At 46.2% G+C, this 20,184-nt stretch overlaps 1 protein-coding gene across 5 annotated transcripts in view; it reads left to right on the forward strand.

The window, feature by feature from the left end:
* The window catches only part of GALNT10 (polypeptide N-acetylgalactosaminyltransferase 10), a 255,265-nt gene that overhangs the window by 163,988 nt on the left and 71,093 nt on the right, over positions 1-20,184 (forward strand). The gene's annotated exons all lie outside the window — the stretch shown is intronic.

The raw sequence follows: 20,184 nt of genomic DNA on the forward strand, positions 1-20,184 counted from the left end.
GCGGCTCACTAGGCTAATCCTCCGCCTTGTGGTGCCGGCACACCGGGTTCTAGTCCCGGTCGGGGCACCAGATTCTGTCCTGGTTGCCCCTCTTCCAGGCAAGCTCTCTGCTGTGGCCAGGGAGTGCAGTGGAGGATGGCCCAAGTGCTTGGGCTCTGCACCCCATGGGAGACCAGGAGAAGCACCTGGCTCCTGCCATTGGATCAGCGCAGCGTGCCGGCCACGGCGGCCATTGGAGGGTGAACCAACGGCAAAGGAAGACCTTTCTCTCTGTCTCTCTCTCTCTCACTGTCCACTCTGCCTGTCAAAAAAAGAAAAAGAAAAGAAAAGAAAAAGACTCCAGGTAGGACATATAGTCTGGGCAATGTAATTTAAACTCTGAAATATCACAATTGCCAGACATTTAAGAAATCCCAGTGCCTCAACATTTAGGGGTCAATGGGAGCAAAATATTTGAAATTAGAGCTGCTACAAATAATGCAGGATCTCTGGTCAATACTGGCATCAACTGGAAAAGCAGCACAAGCCACGGTCCTTCTGGAATTCCCAGAGCTGTGTTGTCCAACACGGTAGCCCCAAGCCACGTGTGACTTTTGACAGCTAAACTAATTAAATTCAGTCAAGTTAAATATTCACTTACTCCGTGATACAAGCCACAGTTCATGTGCTCAACAGCTATGCATAACTGGGACAGCACAGATATAGACCATCACAGAAGATTCTATGAGACAGCCCTTCTCCAGGGAGGTAGGCAGTTAACATTTAGTCCCACAGAGCTGAAGGCACTGGGAATGGGGACACAGGGGTATAGTTGGCACGGAATGTCAGTACTTGCCCTGTTCTTCAACATGTCTGGGCTGGAGCCAGGTGCTGTACTCTGGGCCTGTGGCCCATAGCTCCAAAGCCCATTCCAACTGGTGTGAAAAAAAACTACCTGCAACTCTGCTGGTGGGAGTATAAGTAGACAGGTGCATTTGACAGGATATCACAAGGCCTCAAACGTGAGCATGTGCTTGAATCTAGCAATTCTTTCTCTAGAAATTTCCTTATGGAAACAATGAAAGATAAGTAAATAGATGGGTGTAAATGGGTGTTCACTGTAGTATTGTTTATAATAGCAAAACCAATAGAAATAGCCAATCATGGATTGGTTAAAGTTAACAAGCAGCCAGGGCAAAGGTGGAGAGCCTCTGGTTTCAGGGGTGCACCCTCCTTGGCTGATTTCAAGCTACCAGAGGAACAGGGTTGGGCAGAGAAGTTTGTATTCACCTCACTTTTGCCTGTACAAGTCCACTATAGCACACCACTAGCAGGCAGCCTAATTGCTGGAAAACGGGAGAGTGATTAAATAAGTAATGGCAGAAAATGCTATGAAGCCATTTAAAATGTGCCCTAAACCAGCAGTTCAAAAACTTGAGTTTGCATCAGAATCACCCCGAGAGCTTGTTAAAACTCCTCTGTTGGGCCCCACCCTCAGAGTTTCTGATTTAGTAGGTCAAGGTCTGGCTGAGAACTGCATTTCTAGCAAGTCCCAGGAAACTCTGGGCCTGCTGGCCCTCTGTGCCCACGTGGAGAACTACTGCTGTAGAAGGAGATTTGGTGTAATGATCGATGCTGCAGTGATCCCTTTGGGGGGTGTGCACATTGAACATTAGCAGTAGCTACACTTATTGAGTTCCTGTGGCATGACAAACACTGCACTGAGTATTTAACATGTGTTATCTTGTTTATTCCACAGTCCTGTTTTATGAAGAAAGTAATGTTGGTACTATCTTCATTTTGCATGCAAAGAAAGTGAGGAATCTTCTCCCACACCTTGAATGGAAAGTGAGGCTGCAGTTTGAACTTGGCTGCCAGCCTCAGGGCCTCCCCTTAAACCTCTCTTGTCCACTTACCTGTGGCAATGCAACACTGAGCCGTGACCAAATGCCCATGGTTGTTTCTCGGTGGTGGGGTCACCAACAGTGCTCTTACATTTTTTCTAAATTTCCAGTGGTGGAATGGAATCAGAGAAAATGTCCCCTTAGTAAATATCCTAAGTAGGAACGGCCATCGAACCTTTGGTTCACACTGTGCTCCCCTTGCCCTGGGCATCCAGTGGATCTGCACAGCTTCCACATGTCTGGAACCCACACATGTCAGCTTGGCTTTGCCCAGCCACTGGCAGCTGGTCAGCACTTGAGAGTCTGCACAGTCTCCACACTGGGTAACTTGCCTGATCCCCGCAGTACTCTTATGGGTTAGGTCATCTGACTGCTTCCATTTTATTGATGAGACAGCTAAGTCCTCAGTAAGATGAATGATTTGCCCAAGGTTACTCTTCTAAGTAGAGTGGTTTCCACTCCAGTTATGACTCATTTTTTTTCCTGGTTTCTCCTCCTACTTCCCAGTGTAATTTAGCAGCATCATTTATTGAACTGTTACTTTGTGCTGGGTATTTCACTTATATTACCACATTTCAACTAAACAACTTTGAAAGGAAGATGTTCTTTTCACCTTTTTAGAAGTGAAAATGAGGCTCCAAGAGGCTATGTGCCACACACAAGGATGCATAGCCATTTAGGATTCCAAATTCCACTGATTCACTTGGGGGACATTTATAAAATAGCCACTATGGACCTGTTCACCAGATTTCCGAATTTTTGACATTGGCCATTCCTGGCCTGACTGTGCACCAACTCCATAACTATATCCCAGGGACTGTTCCCTGGTAGAGCTCAGAGATCTTGCTCTGCCACCCTGGGCTCAGGCCAGCCTTACGCATCCTGACCTCAGCACAGCCCACACTGGTGGGGATAACTCTGAGTGCAGCCAGCCTCTCCCCAGGAGGACACAGAGTTCACTGCTTCTGACTTGGGTTTCATCTCAGAGCATGTCCTTAGATGGAGCACTCACGGGGTACCAGGCACAGTGCTGCGTGAGCCTCACTGTCTTGTCTGGAATTCTTCACAGCCCCTGTTAGGTGGGAATAGATTTTCCTCATTTTGCCCATAGAAAACCCTGTAGTTATTTGCCCAAGTGATTTGCCCAAGATCACACAGCTGCTGAGTAGAAGCAGGAGCTCCCCTAGGACAGGAAGCTCCCAGGTCTCTGCCTCTACTCTGCCATCTTGCTGTTTGTCCCCAGAGGCTTTGCCCATCAGGAGGTAGAAAAGAATTGGCCTTGAACCCATCACTGTCACATGCCCTTTTTTTCATTTATGCCAATTGCATGTTTGTTCCTGAAGAGACCTGTTTAGGGCACATAAGCTACAAGGGCTTTTAAACTGTTAAGTGTTCACTGGGCAGAGCTCACATTGAGTGGCAGATATACCATCAGGTATGCAAGTTTTGCCAAGTACCTGAATATTTTAATGCAGCTGCTGCACCAAATTGTTGCCATTTATTTTTGTTTGTTTGTCTAAGAAGACTCAAGCATCCTATAGTCTGTAGTTTTGGATCAGGAAGTGGTTATAGCAGAGAGGAAATCTCACAGGGCCCTCAATTCAGCTGGACTTCCCTTCTGCCTTACACTCTGAGTCATGTGAAGGAGAAACTTGATTTCAGGTGTCCTTACCAGCTCTGACTTATTTCCCTCCTCTCTGAAACCTGAGCACCCCTGAGCCCAGGAGTATGTGTAGCTCCAGGAAGTGATGACGGCCATGAAAGCTGCAATTGTCCTTCCAAATGTATTACTTATTCTGGGCCTTGACTTTTCCCAAGACTTTGTGTTGGCCTTTGTTTCCTGACATTGGTTTATGACTTCCATCAGCAGGGGTGGTAGAGGCCAAGGTGTTACGGTTTTTGTTTTGATTTTGGGGTGGCGGTGGTAAGAGTGAAGCAGCAAGTATGAGCAAAAACAGATTGTAGTGATACCACCACCACCCAAAAAATGCTTTTAAATATGACCCCACCATACACAGTCTAGTCAGTAACCAAATCCATGGTCAAGACTCTCACAAGAGAAGCACTTTCCACCCCCACACCACACAGGGGAATGGGACAGAGTTACAGAGACTGCTTTTCTCACTCCTCAGTACTCCCTTCAAAGATAACCTGGCTCCAGGGAGTCACAGTGTCCATGGAAAAGACCGGGGTAGAAGGGAGAGTTGGATCACTGAGCTGCATTGTCCTGTTTCCTGCTTCCGGAAATTTCTACGGGAGCTCCTGAGCGCCAGGCTTTGACTTGCTAAACAAGAGATAGGCCTTGCCCTAAGGGTTTGAGATACTGGAACAAAGTGAAGTCTATGCTGTGAGAGAAGAATTAGCAACCAGTAGCAGGAGTTCAGAAGTAAGAGATTTGTTGCCACTCTTCACTGTACCCGCCCCCCAGCAAGCTTGTGCCCATCCTCCTGGATTAAACTCAGAAGTCCTCTACTCTGTGAAGCTTTCCCCAGTCTCTTGTCCTCAGACATCATGGATCCTTTCCTTCTCTCCCTCCCTTAATTACCCAATTCTCATGTAGCACCTGCCTTTGCATTTACACATGAACCCCCCTCCCCATTCCACCAGTAATTCCCTGAGGGTGTGTCAGTTCCCTCTGTGTCCCAGCATTCGTCACAGTGTCCAGCACATTACAATATCATGAAATCTGTGTGTTGAGTTCAACAGATGCAAGAAGGCCTTTGCAACCTCAAATCATAACTCACAATGGTACATATTCTGCCTGCCCATGGATGTTTGATGAGGTGTGTCCCAGATCAACTTGTTACTGACAACCCTTAAAGCATCCATGTTCATGAATAACTTATTTATATCTCACAAATTAGATCAAATGTGTGGTTGTTCTTTGTCTTTTTAAGCCCATGACCTTTACAAAGCAGAGCCTAAGCAATGATTAAGGTGCTGACTGGGAGGTGTGAGCCCAGCACAGTGATGGTGAGGGTAAAAGGGAAAGTGAGGCAAGAAGATCTGAGGGTGGAGACTGAGATGGCTTCCCCTTGGCTGTATGCACCAGCACATAGCACTGTACTCTCACAGCAAGGGAGATTTCTCCCACAGATTGCAGGAGGGGCAGCATCTGGGAGTAATGAGAGGAGGGAAAGTTTTCCCACCCGGCTCCCTCTGCTGTCTCTGCTTCCCAGTGGTCAAAGTTCAAACTTCTGCCCTTCAGTCCTTCAGTAGCCGCTATGAAAGCCAAATCCCCTGCTTCAAGGCTTGTGTGACATTTTATCTAAGCCTCCATACGACCTGATCCTTATGTGTGCTGGAGGCTAGGGATGGAGGTCAGGGAAAAGAGACAGTTAAGGACATCAGAGAAGACACAAAAGCTTTGTGTGTGGTATATCCTTATAATCATGACAGTCACACATTTGCTGTGCCCCTGTGCTTTGCTGGGTGGGAGGAAAAGTGATGGCATTATAGTTATTAGAGTTCCAGGCATGGAAATTGTGCATGACCCTGGATATAACCGGGTGACCCTGTCACTTCATGATCATCACCAGTCATGTGTGTTAGCATCTCAACTCCAAGTCTATCTGACAACCTGGATATTGTTTTTGCACTTCAAATTCTCATCTCTCCAACCGATTGTCAAGTTGAGGTGGTACTATTAGTGGATTGGGATGAATTAAAACATCTGCATGACAGATAGAGGATGCTTCTATGAAGTGTTTTCAGTGCATCCTGTCTGTGTTGCACTCTGTAGGGCTGGGGTGGAACAGATAAGGGGTGGGTGCTGCTGTAGGACAGGGTCGGATGTCACAGAACAAGACCTGGTATTGCAAGGAGACCAAGGCACAAAACCCTGCCTCCCCGTCCTGTCCCGCCACCACACCCCCCACCACCCATACCACTCTCTTTCCACATCACAAGGTTCCTTTCCTGGCCACGTATGTGTCTGTTCCTCTGCCCCCTTAGTCCTTGCCCTTCAAGGCCTGGGGTGAACAGGCCCTCCCACCTCCCTCTCTGATGTTCCAGCCCCTGCTGGTTTCTTTCCTGGAGGTCCTGATGTTCAGCTGCTGAGCCTTCAAGGTTGAGTCCTAATTATTTACTGTCTCCTGGTACCTGCCTCTCCAGCTGCAGAGTGAGCAGTCAGGAGAAGGTGCAGGGACTGACCACAGTGGGGTGGGCACACCTAAAAGCACTTGCTGAAACATGGTACACTTGAGGCCCACACTTGTAGTTGCAGAAGTGATTTTTTTGGGGGGTATCCCAACTTCCTTTTTTAGAGATGACATCTGATACTTCACTTCTTTTCCCGGTGTTACTAACTTGATTTACTCCCATTTTGCAGATGAGCTAACTGAAAAGCCAAGGGCAGGTGACAAAAACATCAGACTAATTGCAGGCACCATTCCTATTTCCATTTTCACTGTGGTCAAGTGGAGACAGCTCCCTGGCAGTAGCCACATCTTAGAGATGAGAAAATTGAAGCTGAGGAAGGTTAAATGAGTGGCCTTGGATCACATGACAAGGTCAAGACAAGACTCCCTAAGGCCTAGGAGCCCAGTGCACACCAAGAACCACCCCTCCCTCCCAGCACTCCCTCCTCCAGGCCACAGACCCACTGCCACCAGAGGATTTGACTCCAGTACATGGGGAGCCTTCATTTCCTGGAAGCCCCTGCTGTGCTATTTAGCACGGGAATGGATTCACAAGTTGAATCTAAAGATGTCTGCATTTGTACACCTGCCTACTACACCAACTGCTAGAGACCCTTCTAGGTGCACACCTGTAGGCTAAGGCTAGGATTTAGTGTGGAAACACCCACCTGCCATGTGTTTGCATCTTCCCATCTGCATGTAAGAGGAAGTACAGTGGAAGCACTTATTTTGGGGAGAGCAGAAGACAGCATGGGCAGAAACACTGTGAAGACTGGGGTTTGGGGTTGAGCAAAGAGAGGGGTCCTATGCATGGGACCAAGGAAGAGAAGGAGCCCTGAGTCCTCAGACCCACCCACACCCCTGTCCCAGACCTACTGGCTTCCCAGTAAACCTCCGCCTACTCTGTGATAGGGAAGAACAGCCTATGTCTGTGCTTTCCCAACTCTTTTTTTTTTTTTTAAATAATGTAAACTTTTTTCAAAACAAATTTTACCCAAGATGAAAAAAAATGATTTCTTGTCACGTCTGTCCCTGGAGATGGGAGAGGGCAATTTTGGGAGATCCTGGGCAGCCCTCCAGGTCTCCAGGGCACACAAAGGACAAACCAGTGACCCCTGCAGGTTCTAAGGTCCTGTTGGAAGGAAGGGGACCTATGGAAGAGCCACGGAGGCTGACCCAACAAGGACCTTGAATTACCAGGTACCTGCTAACAACCTTAGACCAGTGTTTCTCAAATGAGGGTTAAATGGATCCTGGAAGCAGGCAGGAATTTTACATATGACCTTTTCATTTTGGCTTAATGTCTTAAAAAAATATTTTACTGGCCGGTGCCGTGGCTCACTAGGCTAATCCTCCACCTGTGGTGCCGGTACTCCTGGTTCTAGTCCCGGTTGGGGTGCCGGTTCTATCCCGCTTGCTCCTCTTCCAGTCGAGCTCTCTGCTGTGGCCCAGGAAGGCAGTGGAGGATGGCCCAAGTGCTTGGGCCCTGCACCCGCATGGGAGACCAGGAGGAAGCACCTGGCTCCTGGCTTTGGATCTGTGCAGCGCACCGACCGTAGCAGCCATTTAGGGGGTGAACTAACGGAAAAAGGAAGACCTTTCTCTCTCTCTCTCTCTCTCTCACTGTCTAACTCTGCTTGTCAAAAAAAAAAGTATTTTAACAACTATGAAGATATTTCTCTTTGTGGTAAAAATTCACAAAGCCAGAAGCTTTAGTTTCTTTGGTTAGCCTTTCTTAGGTAAATCCCTGAATGTGTTTGTGAAACAGGCCACAATAATTTTTATCTTTTATTTATTTATTCACATGCAGTTATGATTTTTATTAATGAGAAGTATTCGCAAAAGTCTCAAAAAAAATCAAAACCCTTAGGCAGCTCAGCTTGCAAATCCCTTCTCTTTTTTTTTTTTTATTTTTTTTTTATTTTTTTTTTTTTTGACAGGCAGAGTGGACAGTGAGAGAGAGAGACAGAGAGAAAGGTCTTCCTTTGCCGTTGGTTCACCCTCCAATGGCCGCCGCGGCCAGCGCGCTGCGGCCGGCGCACCGCGCTGATCCGATGGCAGGAGCCAGGAGCCAGGTGCTTTTCCTGGTCTCCCATGGGGTGCAGGGCCCAAGCACCTGGGCCATCCTCCACTGCACTCCCTGGCCACAGCAGAGGGCTGGCCTGGAAGAGGGGCAACCGGGACAGAATCCGGCGCCCCGACCGGGACTAGAACCCGGTGTGCCGGCGCCACAAGGCGGAGGATTAGCCTAGTGAGCCGCGGCGCCGGCCACAAATCCCTTCTCTTGATTTGCCCTGAGTTAGGCTACAGGGGGGCCATATTCTTATTTTTTCTTGTTTCTTACCCAAAAGTCTGCATTTATATACCTAAAATACCTGTAAATAAATATTTACCCTTATTATATTAAAGAACATGAAGGTCTGTTTAGTATAACTGATTCCCAGAGATCCCTCCTTAAGTAATGAATAATGTGGCATTGTATTTCATTCCCCAGATGGCTGTAACAGTCGGGTCTGGGCCAGGCTGAAGCCAGGAGCCAGGAACTCCATCTGGGTCTCCTTAATGGGTGTCAGGTGCCTAAGTACTTGAAACATCCTCTCCTACCTTCCCAGGTGCATTAGCAGGAGGCTGAATCAGAAGCAGAACAGCCAGAACTTGAACTGGCACTCCAATATGGGATGCTGGCATCGCAGGTGGTGGCTCAACCCACTGGACCACAACACCAGTCCTGGTTTTTATCTTTTAAAAAGAATTGCTGGGGCTGGTGCTGTGGCATGGCAAGTGAGGCCGCCACCTGCAGTGCCGGTGCCCCATGTGAGCACCAGTTCAAGTCCCGGCTGCTCTATTTCCCATCCGGCCCTCTGCTATGGCCTAGGAAAGCAGTAGAAGGTGGCTCAAGTGCTTGGACCTCTGCACCCATGGAGGAGACCTGGAAGAAGCTCCTGGCTCCTGGCTTCAGAGCAGTGCAGCTCTGGCCATTGTGGCCATCTGGGGAGTAAACCAGCGGATTAAAGACCTCTCTCTCTCTCTCTCTCTCTGCCTCTCTGTAACTCTGCTTTTCAAATAAGTTAATTAATCTTTAAAAAGAAAAAAAAAAGAATTGTTCATTACTTAAATTTGGGAAACATTGGCTCAGCCCATTCCATAAAAACATGCAAGTGAGCAGATTTTGATGGGGAGAAGGGTTTGGAGTAAGAAAGCTGCCTGGAAAGGACAGTGTGCAAAAATGCTTGCAATGTAGGGAGAAGAGCAGGCGAAGGAAGGCTGCTGGTGGCTGTGCACATCTAGACCTTGTCCTGTGAAATATAAAAACCGAGTGAAATACTGGTAACCATAGCTGTAACTATAGATGTATTTTTGATGCTCAGAAGTACATATATCAATGTTAATAGCAGTCTAAGTGGTAGAATTACAGGTGCTTTTTATTGTCTTCTTTTTTTCTGATCCATTAAACTCCTTTGCTCTTAGAGAACTCCATTTGGTAAATTACTCCTCCTTTGCTCTAGGTCATAAACTTCTGCCTTTGAAGAATTTATATTCCTTCCAAAATGCTGGATACATACCCCCAGGCCTGCTTATTTGGCCTTCAAAATAAGTTTTAAAAATCTGATTGAATTTCCAATAGCTAGAAGGTGGGAGAGTTCCCATAATACTCTGGTTCTCCGATTCTCCTGATACTGTCTCTGGACCCACATTCCCATGGAACCGCAGTTGATTTGTGTGTTCCCATTTCCCTTCACTGCCTGCCCCCAGCCTGCTGGCCTTCCTGCCTGGGCCCTGTAGCGTCCCATAGGAGCTGCTGCCCCTGTGGGCTGAGGTGGGGATTTGAATCACAGAAGACCCAGCATGCTCCAGAATGTCTTTATGGAAAGGGTTAATGGCCACAGCTGGGTAGGAGGAGAAAGCTTCAAGACCCTGATTGCACCGCATTGGACAGAAGATTAATGGAGGGAGAACCAGAGTGGTCAGCTGGGGCCCTCTGACTTGATCCCCATTAGTTACTAGGTATCATACAGGAAGCACGGGCAAGGTGTTGGCACCTCTACCCAGCAATTCCCACTTCTGAACAGGCCAAATGGAAAACAGCCGTGACCATTCTTCTCCCTAAACAAAGCTCCTGGAGCTCTGCCATGGGACTGTCCATCAGACCCTGATTAAACAGAAGTGGGATTTGCAGTGTTCTGCATGGTGGGGAGCATTTCTAGGAAATGTAAGTGGGGGAGGCAGGGGCGCCTTGAAGGCCTCCAATGCCGATGCCACGTTTCCTGGCCTGGAGGAGCAAGCACCACAACACTGTGTGTTGATGTTCACTGTGTCCCAGCCAGGGCTTGCAGAACACCCTGCACTCGTCATGTACCACCCCAGCACCCCAAGAAAGGGCGTTCTGCAAGCATCCCCACTTTTCAGATGAGGACACCGAGGCTTAGAGAAATGTAAGTAACTTGACAGAGCTGGTCTGTGAAAAGACAGGCGTTCTACGTCATCTTGATTTTGGAGCCTCACTCTTAGCCTCCGTGCCAGCCTCCCTCCCCTGCCGCACACAGCCCTTCTGCTTCTACAACTGCTAATAGCGACCACGTGCCCACTGTCTCCATCTGTAACCACCTTCGGTACAGACATCCTGCCTGGCCCGCAGAAGAAGGGAAGCCTGCTGTCATCTAGCAGACAAGATGAGGAGGCCCAGAGAGAAAAAGGGGCTTTTGTGGGACCCCACAGCTAGTCCTCATCCTCATCCCGCAGGGTGTTCTCAACATTTCCTCCCATGAGAGTGGCCAGGCTCTCCCCAGCAGCCACAGCCCTTGAGAAAGCATCCTACAGACCTGGACCTGCTGGCACTGCATCCGTCCCAGCTGTGCCCTGGGTTTTCCCCGTTTTCTGGCTGTGTGTCTATGAACCTTGCCACAGGAGCCTTATTAATCATTTGGAGCTGAAGGTTACCAAGAAAAATATGCTGGGGCGTGACAGGCCATTAGTATCTGTGTTGTAAGGAAACCAGTAATCATCTTAATTGGTGCACACCCTGGAGCAGAGCGGGGCTATCCCCTGCGGGTCGTCTCCTCCTTCTGGGCTGTGGACGCCGTGCTGCACGTGCCTTCCTGCCTGGTGCTGTCCACAGAGGAACTTTTGCTACTGTAACCACACTTCGCCCCTGCAGCTCTGGGCCACCTGAGTTATATCAGCCACCTTCACATAGACCAGCCGGGCGGGGGAGTTTGGCTCAGGGAGAGAATCAGGAGGTCAGTGGCATGGGTCTACCTCTGGCCCATGGGAATTTGTGCTCAGCCTCTCTAGTTTTGATGGTAAGCAGCTGTGCCTCCTAAAAAGACAGTTGGCTCCAGAGGCCCATGAAAGAATGAAGTATGCAAGTCTTTTTCTGCCTGGCCCTTAGTGACCTGCACCCAACTGAGCTCTTTTCATTTTTTTTATTTTTTAATTTATGTGTTTGAAAGGCAGAGAGACTCCAAGAGACGCAGACACAGTGATCTTCCATCCACTAGTTCAATTCCCCAAATGCCTATTCATCAGTAGGAGAAGGGGCGTAAGCTACAACATGATGTGAAGTCTCTACTGTGAGATCTAACTGACATAAAAACAATGCACCAGGCCTAAATGACATAGACAGAGCTCTGAGATGTATTATGAAATGGAAAAAAGAAGCTGCAGAGCCATTCATGTAAACACAGCACACACACAGTACCAGCACTTTTCATGTGTATGTGTATGTGTGTGTGTGTCACGTTACAGAAAAAGTCAAAGAAGGATATGCTCCACACCACTAACACAATGCTGCTAACAACAGTTACTTAGGAGACAGGAGAGTGAACAGGACCAAGGATCGTGGCCAAAGTAAACTCTACCCTCCCTTGTATTTGTAATGTATTTTTGTAAGAACACATATTTTACATCTAACTTAAAAATTATACTTTCTTGAAGAAAAGAAGGTGATTGCCTCAATAATTTATTTCCTGCAAGACTTTAGAGATTTAACATGTATCTTAATGTTTTATAGGCTAATTTTTTTGTTCCTTAGCAAAGTCTATATTTAATACTCGTACAACTTAAGAAATACATCCTGTTTCAATTGAAAGAAATTATGAATTCTTCTCTGATTATTAACAAGATTTATCATTAGTGAAAAGACATCGGATTCTAATTCCCTGTGCTCAGATGTTTTAAGATTCTGTGCCTATGCCTGGGTTGTTCTTTCTGCCTAGAAGGTCCACCCTGGTACATTCCATTGAAACTCTGTTTGGGAGACCTCTCCTGCCCTTGGTGCCCCTCCCCAAAGTTAATCAGATCCTCAGGTGCCACTGCTAACCTTTGCTTCCAGCAGTGTTAAGAAGGAACACAGGCTCTGGAGTCAAACCAACCAGGATTCAAGCTCCTGCCCTGCCACTGACTGGCAGTTTGAAAAGTCCTCCAACTCTCCAAGCCTCAGTTTTCTCATCTCGAAACTGGGGATGACAGTCCCACCTTGTGGGATCATCATGGACGTTAAATGTGATAATGCTTGAACGGTCCTTGGTGTGTCTAAGACTGAGTGCACTATGTGTACGTGTGAGAGAGAGCGCTGTTTGTTCATGTTGTTCTTCTAGACAAATTCACCTGGGGCATCAGTTTCGTTACCTTGATTTCTCCTCAGCCCACATCATCCCTGACCAGTACAAGAGTCCCGATGAAATGTCATTTTGAATTGATCTAGGCCATAAGGAATAAGGAACAAGGAAGGCTGACCATCTGCACCAGGGATGTAAACGCAACAGACTGTAAAGCATGAAAAGGCCACCTAGGGAGTGGGCTCACCCAAGATATTTCACAGCATTGTGCATATCTGATTTTTAACAACTTCCAAATTGAGCATAAGTACTTGTAGAATGATTTTTAATGTCCTTTCTCTGGGCGGCAGTGACATCCCATAGCAGTGGGGTCACTGTGGTTCCACAGCTCAGGCGGCCTTCAGGGGTCCCTCCTTGGGAACAAGGTGCTTCTCCAGGGCTGTGAGTCTTGGCACAGCGTTTTCTTATTTGGATTTGATCATGTGATACCCCAGCTACCAGCTGTGCCTTTCATTCTCACAGGGCACCCCAGCAGGAACAGAAAGCACCCTCTCCTTTGGCAGTGGACACTATAGAAACTGTGTGCAGCTCACACATGACAAGAAGGCTGGGACACTCTCCTGTCCATCACTAACCAAGGGTCAGGATGCACAGAATTCCCAGCCTGCGTTGCCTCACACAACACACCATGGCACCACTTCGAGGCAACATTCCACGTGTTTCCTGGCCTTTGACAAATGAAACAAACATAGCACTGGAAAGTGAAAGTTGCTCACAACCACGGTGGGGAGAAAATTATAGGGGTAGATAAAAATAGGCTAGAGCTTGTGAAAAGAAACCCACATTCTCTCTGTGCTAGTTACTAAATGTGTCTCAGAAGGCACTCTCTGGTAAAGGCGTAAGCCTGTAGCTGGATTTTCACTATTCTCACAGCTGGTTATACAGACTGGCGTAGCATTGCACAACTGTAGGTACACACAGTCCCAGCCCTGAAGGGGTCTTTGAAGCCATCACTGCACATATGAGGCATTTCTAGGCTGTGCATTGTAAGTTCCATTGCGGAGTTCTTCCACTGTCTCATGAGATACCCCCTTCCTTTACCAGATGGTTCTTATTATTAGAAAGTCCTTTCTTTACATTGAGCTGGACTATAGTTCTCTGCAGTTTTGTCTCTGGTTCTGTCTTCTGGAGGCAGGCAGCATGGTGTCAGGGGGAGGGCGTGAGCCACGGAGCCAGGGAATCCAGCCTTGTGTGGACCAGCTGTCGATTCTGGGCACAGCACTCCACCTCTGCCAACTGTAGTCTCCCTATCAGACAAAATGCAGCCACCTCCACCACATGGGTCAACTTGAAGATTCAGTGAGATGAGGGAGGGTGGGAGGAGGACATGCCAGGTCAACATGTACTGACACAGAAAGATGACAGTGATGTGTCGTCGGTTATATGGAAAAAAAAAAAAAACAGGTTTCATAAATAAACATAGAAACGTTGGGAAATTGGACAGGGAATACAGTGAACTGTTAAGAGTTGCCTTCTCAGTGTGGGGAGCTGGTGCAGTTGTTAAAACACCATGTGGGACAACTACATCCCCTGTCAGAGTGCCTAGGTTTAAGTTCCAACTCCACTTAAAGTCCAGCTTCCTGGACTTTAATGCACACCCTGGGAGACAGCAGGTGACAGCTCTAGTACATGGGTCCCTCCCACCCATGTGGGAGACCCAGTTTGAGTTCTGTGCTCTTGGTTTCAGCTCAGTCTGACTGTGGCTGTTGTGGGCAATTGGAGTGTGAACCAGTGTATGAAAAATCTTTTTCCATCTGTCTCTGTCACTCTGCCTTTCAAATAAAATGAAAATATCAATAGCCCTGGGGCTGATGCTGCAGTGCAGCAGGTTAAATCCTCAGCCTCCAGTGCCAGAACCCCATACGGACACCGGTTCAAGTGCCGACTGCTCTGCTTCTGATCCAGCTCTCTGCTGTCGCCTGGGAAAGCTAAAGAAGACCCATATCCTTTGGGCCCTTCACCTGCGTGGGAGACCTGGAAGAAGCTCCTGGCTCCTGGCTTTGGGTCAGCTCAGCTCTGCCCATTGTGGTCATTTAGGGAGGGAACAAGCAGATGGAAGACCTCTCTCTCTCTCTCTCTCTCTCTCTCTCTCTCTGTAACTCTTTCAAATAAATAAATTAAAAAAAAAATCAGTAGCTCTTGTATACACAGACAATGCCACAACTGAGAAAGAACTCAGGGAGATCAATCTCATTCATAATAGCTACAAAAAAATAAAATAAAATAGCTTGAAATAAATTTAACCAAGGATGTAAAAGATCTCTACAATGAGAATTACAAAACATTAAAGAAAGAAATAGAATAAGATACCAAAAAAATGGAAAAATCTTCCGTGTTCATGAATTGGAGGAATCAATATCATCAAAATGTCCATACAACTGAAAGCAATTTACAAATTCAATGTGATACCAATCAAGATAGCAAAGACATTCTTTTCAGATATAGAAAAAATGCTGAAATTCATATGGGATTAGCCAGACTCCCAAAACGCAGGAGACCCCAAATAGCTAAAGAAATCTAATACAACAAAAACAAAGCCAGAGACATCACAATACCAGATTTCAAGAGATACCACAGAGCATTTATAATCAAAACAGCCTGGTACTGGTACAAAAACAGATAGACCGACCAATGGAATAGAATATGAACTCCAGAAATCAACCCACACATCTACAAACAACTTAGCTTTGACAGAGGAGCTAAAATTCAATCTCTGGAGCAAGGGCAGTCTCTTCAACAAATGATGCTGGGAAAACTGGATCTCCACATGCTTCTGCATACTTCTGTATGCAACAAGCCCCTACCTTACACTTTACACAAAAATCCACTCCAGAGGGATCAAAAACCTAAATCTGTGACCTGATACCATCAAATTATTAGAGAACATTGGGGAAACCCTGGATGACATTGGCAAAGGCAAAGAGTTCCTGGAAAAGCCCCCAACAGCACAAAGTGAAAAATGACAAATGGGATTACATCAAAATGAGAAGCTTCTGTACTACAAAGGAAATAGGAAAGTAAAGAGGCAGCTGACAGAATGGGAGAAAATATTTGCAAATTATGCAACTGATAAAGGATTAATAACTAGAATCTACAAAGAGATCAAGAAATTACACAACAAAACAAACAACCCACTTAAGAGATGGGCCAAGGACTTAAAAAGACATTTTTCAAAAGAGGAAATCCAAATGGCCAACAGACATATGAAAAAATGTTCAGGATGACTAGCCCTTAGGGAAATGCAAATCAAAACCAAAATGAGGTTTCACCTCACCCTGGTTAGAATGGCATTCATACAGAAATCAACAAACAACAGATGCTGGTGAGGGTGTGGGGGAAAAGGCACACTAATCCACTATTGGTGGGAATACAAACTGGTAAAGCCACTATGGAAGACAGAGTTTGGAGATGCCTCAGAAATCTGAATATAGCCCTACCATACGACCCAGCCATTCCATTCTCAGAATTTACCCAAAGGAAATTAAATTGGCAAATAAAAGAGCTATCTGCACCTCAATGTTTATTGCAGCTCAATTCACAATAGCTAAGACATAGAATCAACCTAAATGCCCATCAACAGAAAACTGGATAAAGAAATTATGGGATATGTACTCTATGAAATACTACACAGCGGTAAAAAAAAATGAAATCCAGTCATTTGCAACAAAATGGAGGAATCTGGAAAACATCATGCTGAGTGAAATAAGCCAGTCCCAAAGGGACAGATATCATATGTTCTCCCTGATCGGTGACAACTAGCTGAGCACTTAAAAGGAAACCTGTAGAAGTGAAACTGACACTATGAGAAGCAATAACTTGATCAGCCCTTGCCCTGACTGCTGAGGAACAGCTTACTATTTTATTCTTTTTAGTATTTTCCTTTTCTAATTAATATCATTGATGAACTCTTAACACAGAATTATTCTTGGGTGTTTAAATCCAATTGAAAATTGATCCCTGTTAAAAATAAGAGTGAGAATAAGAGAGAGAGGACATGTACAGTTCAGCACATGTTCCCTTGGACTTACCCCGAAGGGTAAAGCTAAAAACTTGCCATGGGATTCCAAATCCCATTAAGGTGGCATGTACCGGCCAGCACCACAGCTCAATAGGCTAATCCTCCACCTAGCGGCGCCGGCACACCGGGTTCTAGTCCTGGTCGGGGCGCCGGATTCTTTCCCGGTTGCCCCTCTTCCAGGCCAATTAAAGTGATCAGTTTAAGTTTATAACTGATCATAAAGATAGAATTACGTGTCAAAGGGATCACATAAATAAGACCAAGTGTCTGCTAATAATAATAGATAGAATTTAAAAAGAGGACGATCCAACATGGGAAGCAGGCCACACAGCATGCTCATAGAATAACAAATGCCCTAAATAGCACTCTGGCCTCAGAATCAGCCCTTAAGGCATTCAGATCTGGCTAAAAAACCCCATGAGAGCATTTCAGGCATGGAAAGCCAAGGCACTGTGGCAAAAAAATGACCCAAATAAAAGATATCTGTGAGTGATATCCTGGTGGAAAGAAGGGGCCATCAGAAAGGAGGTATCTTTCTCTGAAGGGAGAAGAGAACTTCCACTTTGATTATGGCCCTGTCTACATAATGTCGGAGTTTGTAGACTCAAGAGGCTTCCATAGCCTTGGCAGCTTATAACAAAAGAGCCTCGGGTGATCACTGACGTCATAAATACAAGTGTCAGTTGATAAATCAACAACAGTAGTCACTGTGCACTTGCTGCCCATGTAGGACCTCTGTCCTTAATGAGGTGTACTATGAGAATTAACGGTAAAACTCATCTTCAGACAGTACTTTATACTTTGTGTGTGTGCATGCAAACTGTTAAAATCTTTACTTAGTATAGAGTTTATCTTCTGTATATAAAGATAATTAAAAATGAATCTTAATGAAGAATGAGATGGGAGTGGTTGTCAGAGGTGGGATGGTTTAGGGGTAGGAAGGCGGGTATGTGGGGAAGAACCACTATAATCCAAAAGTTGTACTTATGAAATTTATATTTATGAAATAAAAGCTTTCTATAAAAAAAAAATCTCAACAACAACAAAACAAACAACCCAGTTAACATATGGGCAAAGGACTTCAACAGACATTTTTCAGGAAAGGAAATCCAAATGGCCAACAGACACATGAAAAAATGCTCAGGATCACTAGCCATCAGGGAAATGCAAATCAAAACCACAATGAGGTTTCACCTCACCTCTGTTAGAATGTAAATCTAAACCACAATGATGTTTCACCTCATCCCTATTAAAATGGCTTTCATACAGAAATTAACAAACAACAAATGCTGGTGAGGATGTGGGGGAAAAGGTGCCCCAATCTACTGTTGGTGGAAATGTAAACTGGCACAGCACTGTGGAAGACAATGTGGAGATACCTCAAAAATCTAAATATAGACCTCCTGTATGACCCAGCCCTCCCATTCCTGGGAATTTACCCAAGGGAAAATAAATCAGCATATGAAAGATTTATCTATTCCCCTATGATTATTGCAGCTCAATTCACAGCAGCTAAGATATGGAATCAACCCAAATGCCCATCAACTGAAGACCGGATAAAGAAATTATGTGATATGTACTCCATGGAATCTATATAGCAGTAAAAAATGAAATACTGTCATTTTTAACAAAATGGATGAGACTGGAAAATATCATACTTAGTGAAATACACCAGTCCCAAAACGACAAATACCGTATGTTCTCCCTGATCTGTGGTAACCAATAGAGCACCTAAAAGGTAATCTGTAGAAGTAAAATTGACACTTTGAGATGCTATGACTTTGAGCAGCCCTTGTCTCAACTGTTGAGGACCAGTTTTTCTTTTCATGCTATTTGTTGAAATTTGTGCTTAGTATAGAGTTACTCTTATGTGTATAAAGTTAATTGAAAATAGATCTTGGGTGCCGGATTCTGTCCCGGTTGCCTCTCTTCCAGTCCAGCTCTCTGCTGTGGCCCAGGAGTGCAGTGGAGGATGGCCCAAGTCCTTGGGCCCTGCACCCGCATGGGAGACGAGGAGAAGCATCTGCCTCCTGGCTTCGGATCAGTGTGATGCGCCGGCTGCAGCGCGCCGGCCGCGGTGGCCATTGGAGGGTGAACCAACGGCAAAGGAAGACCTTTCTCTCTGTCTCTCTCTCACTGTCCACTCTGCCTGTCAAAAATAAAAAAAATAAAATAATAAAAAAGAATGATGGAGGCAATTCTGTACAAAAAAAAAAAAAGAAAGAAAGAAAATAGATCTTGGTAAAAAAAAAATAAGAATGGGAATAGGAGAGGAAGGAGGGAGAAGGGTGGGAGTGCAGGTGGGAGGGCAGGTACAGTGGGAAGAATCCCTCTGTTCCTAAAGTTATATTTATGGAATGCATGAAGTTTGTATACCTTAAATAAAAGATTTCTGGGGAAAAAAAAAGAATCACAGCAGGATGATTAAACTTTATGTTTTAGATATACACACACACACAAATGGCCTTAAATATCTGACAACAACAAAACCAGTGATTGCTGTAGACCGCTTTGACCCATCTACCTCAGGGCATTTGCATTTGCTGTTCCCTCTGTAGTACCCAGCAGCCCATGTGTGTCCCGTTGCTGGATGGTCACATCTGGGGCACAGGCTGTCTCACAAACAGACTTGGGTGTGATGGGCAAAAATGCACCCTTTTGTTAAGTGGGGAGTGGTTTGTTCCTTGGTCAGCATCATGCTAGGGAGATGACTTGCTCCCAGACGCTGCCTCCCACATTTGGAGACTGACAAGTGAGTACCTGGGTGATGGCTTCTCGGACACACTTGACATCCCCCCGGGTGACGTGTTGAGTCCTCTGGAAGCACATTGTGTGTACAGAATTTTACAAATAAAACAAGCAGATGAGAAACAAAATATATCATCGGATCATTCAGCAAGCATCCGTTAGAACCTCCTGTGGGCCCTGCCCTCAAGAGGCTAACACTAGGGAAACCCGCAAGTCCCGAACCGGAGTGTGTGTGGGAATGCAGAGCCATGGCTTGTGCTGCTTACTGGTTGCCAGGGGAGGGCGTTGTTGCCATGGGCGATGCTTCTGGAGCGCTAGAGCTGGGCTTAGGGGAGGGATGGGATTCAGTGTGACAGGGGGCGATGATCTCAGCTGAGGGATTTGCCAGAGTAAGGGAGCAGAGGCAGGGAAGTTAGTTGAGCGCTGTCCACAGAGGGTGGGTCAGGTGTGGGGTTGAGATGGGACATGGTCAGGAAAGGAGAGCTGTGGCCATTACTGAGAGGCATGACTTGTCACCACGTGACACAGGTAGACCCTGGGTGGTGCACTTCCTTGGATCAAATGTGAGATGAGGGGTTGAAGGCCCAAAGCCTTTAACACAGATGAATCCCTGGGATGGACATTTCTGTAAGCTGCTCTGGCACTAAGCAACGCAGAAGCAAAAAGGCCCCGAGTGGGAAGTTTCTAAGTATTCCGCATTGGATTCGTTGGAAACTTTTGGTGGGGAAGGAGCAGTGGTGTAGTAAAGGGGAGGCGGGAGCTCTGACACAGGTGCCACT

This window comes from Oryctolagus cuniculus, chromosome 6 (genome assembly GCF_051225735.1).
Source record: "Oryctolagus cuniculus isolate XC-2025 breed Fujian yellow rabbit chromosome 6, ASM5122573v1, whole genome shotgun sequence".
Lineage (NCBI taxonomy): Eukaryota > Metazoa > Chordata > Mammalia > Lagomorpha > Leporidae > Oryctolagus > Oryctolagus cuniculus.